Genomic DNA, 10,000 nt, shown 5'->3' on the forward strand with positions numbered 1-10,000 from the left:
AGGAAGAACAGGAGGAGGACTAAAAGATCTTTCCTTTCCCACAGTGTTGCATATCTGGGGACTGATACAGCATCACTTGCCACCTAGTCAGTGAGAAGAAGTCCAATTCCTCTAAGCAGCTGCAGGTTGGTACCCACTAGCATTGGGTACGTGATGCAGATAATAATTCAGCAGCCTGCCGAATGATTGTGAATTGATTTTCACAATCTTTTGGTAAATAACAAGCAAAATAAGCTTAGCGAGTCAGGAGGTAAACTCAAGCATTAACTTCACGTACGAGCAAGAAATTGGTAACTACGGGGAAATGATGTTCAAGGATACAGATAAGACGGTGGAAAACACAGCTTCAAGAAGTCATTCATCTTACTGTCTTCGCTAACAACCCTAGAGTCCAGCATTATGGGGCCCATCTCTGCAACAGGGGCTATTTCCAATTTGAGCTACTCTTCAATACCAAATGGGAGGCTATAAATTGCCTCCCACAGGTGGAACTGCACCATCAGGAATCCTGCTGTACAACTGCCAGATAAAGTGACTTCAAAAGCTGGAGGTGGGAATCCAATTCCAGGTAAAAACAAAAAAAAAAAAAACAAACCTTATCACTACTGCAATTCTGGATGTCCTCTGTTCATACCTGGAACATTTTATGTACCTACATCTCTTAACCACACTAGAGAACACGCTGAGGCAGGAAGGGTTGCAGATGTAGCTCATCGAGTCTAAACCACAGCTGCCTTTAAGGATGTATGGCCTCACTTTAGCTTTCATTGTGCAAAACAATCCCTAGTGTCACGCTGATGCAGCCTGCTTTATTTCTGAGTGCAACAAGGCCTCAAAGCCCAGATTTGTGGTTTCATGAGCACAATTCTGCTGGATCAGTCCGTTCAAGAGAAAACAGACTGCCTAGCAAGGATCTCAAAAGTTCCCAGGAAAGGATTAGTCTGAGAACTTGAGAAGCCATCTGACCTGGAAGGAGAAGTCCCTGAATCGGATGGGACAAAGACAGGCAACAGGACATTCTCTAGTCTCACGAGGCCGAGCTGTGTGCTGAAGAAAGGGCACTGTGACATGAGCTTCTGGTGGAGTCCTTGCTACCACAGGAGTGGCCCCCCCAGATCTCAGTTCAGGGATTTACTCAGTTTCAACCCCACCACGCCTCATATCAGCAACGGGAAGACAGTGGATCTCGAGTAAAGGCAATGGGCTCTCACCCCGATCCAGATCCACAGTGGTCCGTCTCCTACATAGCCTGTGCAGGCCTGTCCCTGGGAGCTTGGGCTTCTCTGGCCCAAGGCTCAGCCTATAGCTCTTCCTCGAGAAAGCAGTCCCAGCACCTCTCGTCATCATTCTTCACAGGCGCCAGTTCCACAGTGGACATCGGGCAGACTGACGCCTAGAACAAAGCTTGCTGGGGAGGATGCTGCCTTCAGACTTCTCCCTTTCTTGGAGGCTGAGGTACCTCGACTGAACAACAGGGATAAGCCAAAAAGTAGTCAGTGTCCTTGCGCTAACAAAATCACACAAGAGCCCAAAGCCAGATGCCTTCCCTGCTCTCAGTCCCACCTGTTCAACAGCTCAAAATCTTCCCAAAGCAGACAAATCAGCCTACCAGATAAGGCATGAAGCCACACACCAGCCAACAACATTGACCCCATGCCAGACAAAGGCACAGGCAGAACCAAGCAAGAAACTCACAGGCAACCTTTGCACCGAGTTTGAGCTAGAAGCACGAAGCTAGCACAGGACTACAGCAACCACCACTGCCAAACACGGCCCAAACTGTCAATGACGTTGCAGTTTTACATGTGTCCTGGTGAGACGCTTCTGCCTTTCACTCCTACACTGCATTCTTTAGTGCAGGAATAGGCGCCTGGTTAATCTTCTACTTAACAGGTTACTAGATTATTCAGCTATCCAAAACAGAGGGAGTGAGAGAGTGTCCGGGGTTCAGCTGCGATAGAGTTTATTCTCACAGGACAGAGAGAAAGAGAGAAATGCAGATGAACTAAACTACAAAATAGTATCATTGACTACAAAGCAAAAGACCCAGAGACCAGCTGTTGCTTTTACAGGGACAAAAGCAGATGCAGGAAGAAGTACATGGAAGTGTTTGCAGGTGAAAACCTAGCACGGGACTAAAGATTCATGATCTTACCCAGTGTTGCTAGAAGGCAAAGGATGCTATCAGAGCTACTCTGACGTGTGCCGAGACATTTAATAAATTCAAGCTGCTGTTTCTGTCCAGCTTAAAAACGTTAACTTACATCCCTCTCCTGTTTCTGAACATCCAGATAGCAAACTGTCACCACAAGCCTTGTTCACTAGACGTTTTCTGACAAACTGCTTTGTGACAAAAAGCAACAAGATGATTCAACAGGAGCACAGGCTGTGCGAACTCAGTGCTTGCCAGCAACCTCCTACAGAGCAGAAACTAAGGTGATCCCAAGGAAAGTTAGAGACCTTGCGAAGTGATGCAAGTGCCACAGCAACTCCACCAGCAGAAAACCTCTTGAGCTCCAGCTGGACCTGGGAAGGGATTTCCTAAAGCCTCTTTCCTCCACGGCTACCCCTGCAAGCAGTAGCAGAGCAGCGCTGCCTGGCTTCCCTCCTGCAGCACTGCCAAACAAAACAGCAGGCACAAAGCAAAAATCAGCCTCGATCAATGGCCCTGAGGGATCTGCATCAGAGACTCAAAAGAAGGAATAAGGCAATTCAACTATAAACAGAAACACATCATTGACTACCAAGGCAGAGCAGACAGCGCGGTTTGTACTATCCTAAAGTATTCTAAATGTGAGAGACATGATTTCACCTCAAACCGGGTGAGTGAAAAACACCTAAGGGTGGCACCCCAGCTCTTCTCAAGGGTGGCCAGCCAGAGACCCAAGCTGCTGAAACAACCATCCAGAGAGTGCAGCATGACCACACTGGTGCGCAGCACCTTACGAGATGCACTGCTGGAGGGACAGGGTTTGCTTCCACTGGAGCAGATGCTGCTTTCAACAGCTTTCAACCCAGTGGCACCCCCCAAACCCAAGTCCTTAGGCCTGGTAGCATTGCCCAAATCCCGGAACAAATCCTAAATCCAGATGCACACTGCCCATTTCTCTGTATTCCCACCTGCCCACAGCCATCTGTTGTCTCCAATCTTGTAAATATTTTGGAAAAGCACTCTTTTTTTTTCTTTTTTTTTTTTTTTTTAAATACTTGCTTTGCTTTCACTACAGTACAGGCTCAGAGTCCATGACAATGGCTGGTGAAGTCCATAGCAATACAGAATTGTGTAGGGATGAGTGGGATACGTGCCCGTTAGCCATACGGTAGTTGTTCACAATTGACTCCAAGTCTTCCGTACCTACCTACCAACCTTCTGATTCATTGGAAATGAGTCAGACTGCACCTGAAGTAACACTGTCTGACCTGGTCAGACATATCAGACCACAAATGGTGGTTTTGAGACAGAAAACGCACACAAACCACCAGAAAAGTAAAAAAAAAACAGCCAGAAGAAATAGACACAAACCAAAGGCCCCTATCCAAACCCTGAAAAGACAAACAAGATAAAAAAGGAATGTCAAAAAAAAAAAAAAAGACCACCCAAGACACAAGACAAGGCAAAAATAACATAACTCCAAGAACCCAGGGCCAACAAACCCACAGCCAGTCCGTAACAGTAACATGCTTTAATCCTAACTCGCCTAAACTCTGACATCCTGTAATCCTGCCATCCCATAGCCCTAGCATACTGCAATGCTAGCATACCATAACCTGAGCTCATTGTAGCCCTAAGATATCACAAACGAAATACAAACTCCCTGGACATCTCCGCCAGAGCCTGCAGGTGGCCCCAGATCTCAGACATCACAACTTTGAAGTGGGAGTGGGACAGAGCCACCAGGACATCACCAGCATCCACCTTCACATCATCCATCCCACTCCAAAAAAGTGCCTGGCTTAAACGCTCCATGGGAGAAAGGCACTCGGAGACGCTGAACCAGCCAACCATGGCCACGGGGCTTCAGCTCATCATTTCTGTGTCAGAGCCAGCAGGCAGATGACCCCGTCCTCCCTGCGAGACCCCTCAGGGCAGCCGTACCCGGCTCCAGGGGGCTAGATACGGCCTTGGCTCTAGGGGGAGATGCTGCCTGGGACCACAATCTCTCACGGGGGCACTGGGAAACCCTCCTCAGGCCTGGATGCCTGAGAAACATCTCTGCACTGCTCCGTATCTCACAAAACCAGGGGCAGAGGAAGGCTGCTTTGCTGGCCTCCGAGAGAACCAGCTCACCTGGGCTCCTCTGTGGCCACCGGGCGCCTTTGCTGTCAGGCGGCTCTCAGCGCTGCTCTGCAATCGGCTCTCACCTCCCTGAAGGACGCTCTCCAGCGCACGGTACATCTCCACTGGGTCTCCCTGGGGACAAAGATCAAAAGGGAGGGATGGGGTTTGCTTTGCCCCCATTCCCAGGCTGCCACAAGAGAAACCTGCCACCCCCTAAATCAGCTGTGGCATGTGGACACCATGCATGAGCTGCAGACGTGGACGGCAGTGGGGCTGTGGGGAGCAGGCAGGCTGTTCTGGGGTGCCCCCAGTGCTGGCAGAAAGCAGAGCTGGAGAGAACAGGGGGAAGCCCAGGGCAGCCAGCAGCTGGTGGTGGGGCCCAGCAGGAAGCAGTGCCACTGGCCCCGGCATGGTCCTGAGCCATCTCCCGATGGGTGAGTCTTTAACCCAGCCTAAAAAGAGGAAAAATTGACCAGAATTCAGCTGTGCTCAAGTTTTTGCAGGCAGCATGTTTTTTTGAGCCACCTGGTGCTGCCGTGCCTGGGGAACACTCCAGAAACAGGGCGGCTGCCTGTACCTGCAGGCAGGCGGTGGAGCATGTGCAGCAGGAGCGAGTGGTGGTTGGTGCAGCTGTTGAATGGCTTCAGGCTTTAAATGTGTCCAGACTGGGACGCCTGGTTCCTTTTTCCTTGCAGTTTGTATTTAGAGCTTAAATAGTATTCTTTCTAAAAGCAAAAACATCAAGCAAAAAAAAACCAACCCAAAACCAGCTGGGTGAATTTCCCCTTTCCCCCCCCTAGCTGTCCTTTTTTGCCCTTAGTCCTGGCCACTATGCAAGGCAATGCTCATCACCAATATTAGGGCACAGGACTGGGACCAGGACAGGGCTTTGGCAGGCAGCACGTTCCTCGAGGCTCCCGGTAATGCAGTTCCTGGGGAGTGCTCAAGAAACGGGGGCAGTTGCCCAGAATTGCTATTTTTGGTCTCTCCCCATCACGCTCCGTCTGGCTCCCTGCCCCCACTTTTTATTTCCTCCCTCTCGCCACTATTTCCTTCTTTCTCTTTCTTTCTCTGTCTCACTCCCTGTCCGTATTTCCTCATTCCTCTCTCTCCTGCAGCCTGGCTCCTTGTTCCTGCCTGTATCCCCTGCTCAGCTGGCTGGGCCTTCTCTCTTCTCTCTGGGCCTCCGTCCTGCTCCCCATCCCCTTCTGCTCCTCCGCCATCTCCATCCTGGAGACCACGGCTGTTCTGTCCTTCTCCCCCTCCTTGTCCTGATCCGCATCCCTCTGTTTCTCAGGCTCTCGGGGCTGTTTCCCGTCCTTCCCTTGCTCTCTGTCCCTGCCTCTCCCTTTCTTTCTCTCTTCCCTGCCTTTCTCCTCTCACCCTTCCCCTCCGTCCCTCTCTCCTGCTCCCTGTCCCACCTCTGTCCGCCGCTCTGTCCCCCCTTCACCTCCTCTTTCTCTTTCTCTTTTTCTTCTTCTCTTCTCCTCCTCCTCCTCCTCCTCCTCGTCCTCGTCCTCGCCCTCGTCCTCGTCCTCCCCCAGGCAGGCGGCCATGAGGCCTGCGGGGGCCGGGGCCGGGCCGGGGCCGGTGTCCCTGCAGGGTCAGGCAGCAGGAAGGAGCGCCCCGGGGCATGCTGGGAGCTGTAGTCCTGGGGCACGGGGCTGCCGGGGGCCCTGGTGGTTCCCGGGGCATGCTGGGAGCTGTAGTCCTGGGGCACGGGGCTGCCGGGCGGCCATGTTGGTCTCTGCAGTCTCTGCTCCAGCTGCGGCCCGGCTGAGGTGAGGGCTGGGGCTGCCCGTGAGGCGAGCGAGGCCCTTGGGCGGGCGTGGGGGTGTGGGAGCCGGGCCCGGCTGAGGGAAGGAGAGAAGGGGCAGGGTGAGGGGGGTCGCAGTCCTGGGTTTGTGGGTTTCACACAGACTCCCTCTTCAGAAAACACAGCCTCTGTGTGGGTCAGCGGTCCCTGCAGAGCTTTAGTATTTGTAGCCGTTTTTATAAATACACAGCGGGCTCACACGGTGCTGTGCTTCTTGTAAACTGCATCGCTTTTATCCCGGCTACAGCCTGGAGGGAGCAAGTGCCAGCCGGTAGATTAAGATGGAGATGAATGCAAGCGATACACTTGCGATGGTGATCCTGCCACGAGGCATGCTGCTTCTTGATCAGGGAAGACACTGCAGTGACTCTGTCGGAGGACAAGGTTGTCAGTGCTGTTTCTCTGTGTGACACCCAAGGGTTTTTTTCCCTCTGCGTGTGTTTCTGTGCAGGCATGTGCATGAAACATCGGTGTTTCTGTGTGCTGTAATAGGACTGACGACAGCTGGGTGGGTGGCAAGGTGTGCAACGGCAGCAGAAACTTCCTGCAGCTGCCCTGCCATGTGCTTCAGGATAAAACAGCTCTTCTGGTTGTTTGCTGTCGTTGAGAGCTACTGAGGGCATGGGAAGGTATTGGGTTCTTCCTCCCTGCAGTCAGCACCGGTCCTTACTGGGTAGCCTCCCACAGCAGCCAGTGCTGTGCTCCTCTCTCAGTTGTTAGGCAAACACCTGCAGCAGGAAAGTGTGGCATGTTCCTCTGATTCATGCATTCTCTACCTTGCACAGCAACGCGCTTGAAATACTGAAATGTGCTCTTTTAATTGCTGCTAACATTCAAAAATCTTGTCTTGGTCTGGTCAGCAAGGTATTTGGAAAACATCACGGTTGCATTTTGAGAACAAAATAGGTTCCCTTCCTTCCCCCTTCCCCCGAAACCGTGCAGGATCCAGACCTTCTCCCTCTACCCCCCTTATGTGTAGCCTGGCTTTGTTCATTTTGCTGCCTCATACCAAGAATACAGCAAACAACTGAGATGTGTGCTGTGTGCTGCAGGCCAAAGAGCATTTTAAACGTCCCCAGTTTATTTCATGCAGCTGTGCAGCATGGTACATTTTGGAAGGCACACTGGGTTGATGCATCAGAAGTTGCTGAAAATGAGGTGATACTGGTAGTGGTTTGTTTTCAGTGCCTGGTTTGGGAAAGAATATCCTCAACTAGTCTAAGGTACAGATCTCTTAGAGGAAAAGGAGTGCAAGGTAAGGAGCATCATGCTGCATTTATTGCTAAACGTCTGCTTTCATTTCATTCAAACTAGAAAGTAAACAAAGATTGGACCTGCCAAAGAGTTTGCTTCCCAGAGTGAGCATTCAAGCACTGGGGAGCAGTTTGCAGGATCAGAACTTCAGCCTGCTCTGGGTGATAAACCCTCAGGAGAGGAAAGAGAACCCCCACTTTTTTAAATGCAGCTCTACTTATCTTAATAGTTCTTCTTGTTAGATCGTGTTGGCGGTCAGACTCTAAGCACGTGACTAAACTGTCCAAAAAAATCAAGATATTTAAGGATTATTTGCTGTATTAAATGCTCTTACAAGCAGTGCACTCTATTGCCCTGTGGATAGTATAACGTCATGACTGGCAATTTTCCTTTTTTAGTACAAAGATGCATGTATGAAGGCAAATCGAGGGTACAAGCGGTGCCCCACAGCAAACCAGCCTGCAAAACCCCAGGCATCCACTGTTACAAACAGGAAGAAGCTATGGGCCTTTGCTTCGGACTCTGTGAAGGCTTTACCAAGCCCGAGGAAAGTGACAAGAAGTGACGAAATGCCACAGCATAACTTCAGGATGGCAGGTGAGATTTCCATCCATGTTCCTCAAACGTAGCAGCCTCGTTTTGTTTGCGGATGGGGTGTTGGAATCGAACTGCAAGACCAGTTTCCTTTACTGCACCTGGTACTGTAGTGCAAATACCTTTTATGTCTCAAATTGAGTTGCCAAGACTCTAGTTAAACCTCTGCATGACAGCCTCAAATTTTCCTAAGTGCATGATTGCTTTCAAGATTTGCGTCCAGACATGCGACATATCATAAGCTGTAGGGTAATAGGGTTATTCCATGCGGGACCCGGATGACTGGACACCAATATGATGATTAATGTCACCAGTTTATTGAGCCTAGCTGATCATTCTTATACAATTCTCTAAGTTCCTTAGAAGCTTTGATTGGCTGCTGCATGCAAGCATTTGGTGTCCACGCGCACAAGCATAAAATGTGATTGGTTATATCGACACTGTACACGCGTATAAACATAAGATACAGTTAGTTATACTCACTCTGTACACGCGCATAAACATAGGACATAATTGGCTATATTAACTAGAGCATGCGAAACTTGTCTCAGTCTAATTGGTCAAGATAAACTGGCGAATTGAGGTTGGTTGTGCCAAGTTCCCTTTATCGTGGAATGCGCACCTGTGTTTTTCTAATTGGGATCTTTCTTTTCCCGTCTTCTTGTTTATTCTGTTCAAGGCCTTCTAAAGGCGTCTGGAATGCTCTTGCGACCGTGAGCTACTTTCAGGCCCAGTAACTAAGTTCCATATAATTGAACCCTACATAAGCCATACCCCATCTGGGGTCCAGATTTGATTGATGTTTAGTTCAGGCTTATCTGCTGTTAGAGATTTCCATAGTCAAAGAGGGAAATGCTGATTGTGTGCGTTCTTCTTCTCTTTCATAGAGTGTTGTACTACGTTTAGTCATTTGCTGTTGACAGAAATACTTTCTGGTTGTCTGCGAAGTTGGAGGTACGGCAGGACAGGGACTCGGCAGCTGGGGTTCAGAGACGGCACCGGGGGCTCCCCTCTCCCGCCTGGAACGGAGCCGGCAGGGACGCCGCAGGGTCCTAAGGTCTCCCGCCTTCCATCCCCGGGGCGGCAAGCCTGGTGGCGGAAGGGGGGAGCAGGGGCAGCCAGGCTCGGCGCGAACTGCGTGGCAAGGGGGGAGGGAGCTGCAGGGGGGGCGGGGTGTGGGTGTGTGTGTGTGTGTGCAGTGGCGGGCCCGGGGGTGGGGGGTGGGGGGTGTCGTGCTCCGGGGCCTGTTTCGGAGGGGGGTGCGCGCGTGCGCGTTTTTAGCGCCCGACTGTGAGCGGGGCAGCGGGTGGAGGTTTGGGCTGGGGGGCCGGTTGCGGGGGGGTGCGCGTGTGTGCAGGCACGTGGGAGTGGGCGCGGTGGCAGGCGGGAGGTTTGGGTTTGGGGGGGCAGTGCGAGGCGGCGGGCGGGTGGTTTGGGCTGGATGGTGGTGGGGCCTGTTCGGGGGTGCGCGCGCACGTGAGCGCATGTGGGTGAGTGCGGCAGCCGGCGGAGGGTTCGGCCGGCGGCCCTGTTTGGGGGAGGGATGCGCATGCACAAGGGCGGGTGAGTGGGTGCAGCAGCGGGCGGTGGGCGTTCGAGCCAGGGACCTGTTTTGGCGGGGTGCGGGTGCGCACGCAGAGGGAAATGAGAAAGATTTGTAACAGTGTCACTAACGCCGCTTTCTCTGTTACAGCCCGCGTGGTCGGCCGCGTCGACGTCCGGCCTGCACCCGTGCCTGCCTACGGGCGATGCGCTTGGCTCCCGGTCCGACCCGTCCCTGGGAAAGCAGCAGCCGTGTGCCTCAGCCTGGGCAGAGACCTGGGGCTCCAGGGCCCCAGCCAGGGCTGCCGGAGAGGTGCAACGTGCTTCTAACAGAGGGCCGTCAGCGGCTCCGTCGTCGTTGGGATGCGTTCGAGCAGTGAGGACGGTCCCAGAGGCCTTAGGTGGTGGGGGGGGGCCCGCTCCTTCAGCGACGGGAGCTGGGGGAAACGGCTCCAGGGTGGTCCGGTCAGCCGGCACGGCGGCCACGCGAGCTCACCGTCTCCGAGGATGCTTGG

Source organism: Buteo buteo, unplaced genomic scaffold (assembly GCF_964188355.1).
Source record: "Buteo buteo unplaced genomic scaffold, bButBut1.hap1.1 HAP1_SCAFFOLD_68, whole genome shotgun sequence".
Lineage (NCBI taxonomy): Eukaryota > Metazoa > Chordata > Aves > Accipitriformes > Accipitridae > Buteo > Buteo buteo.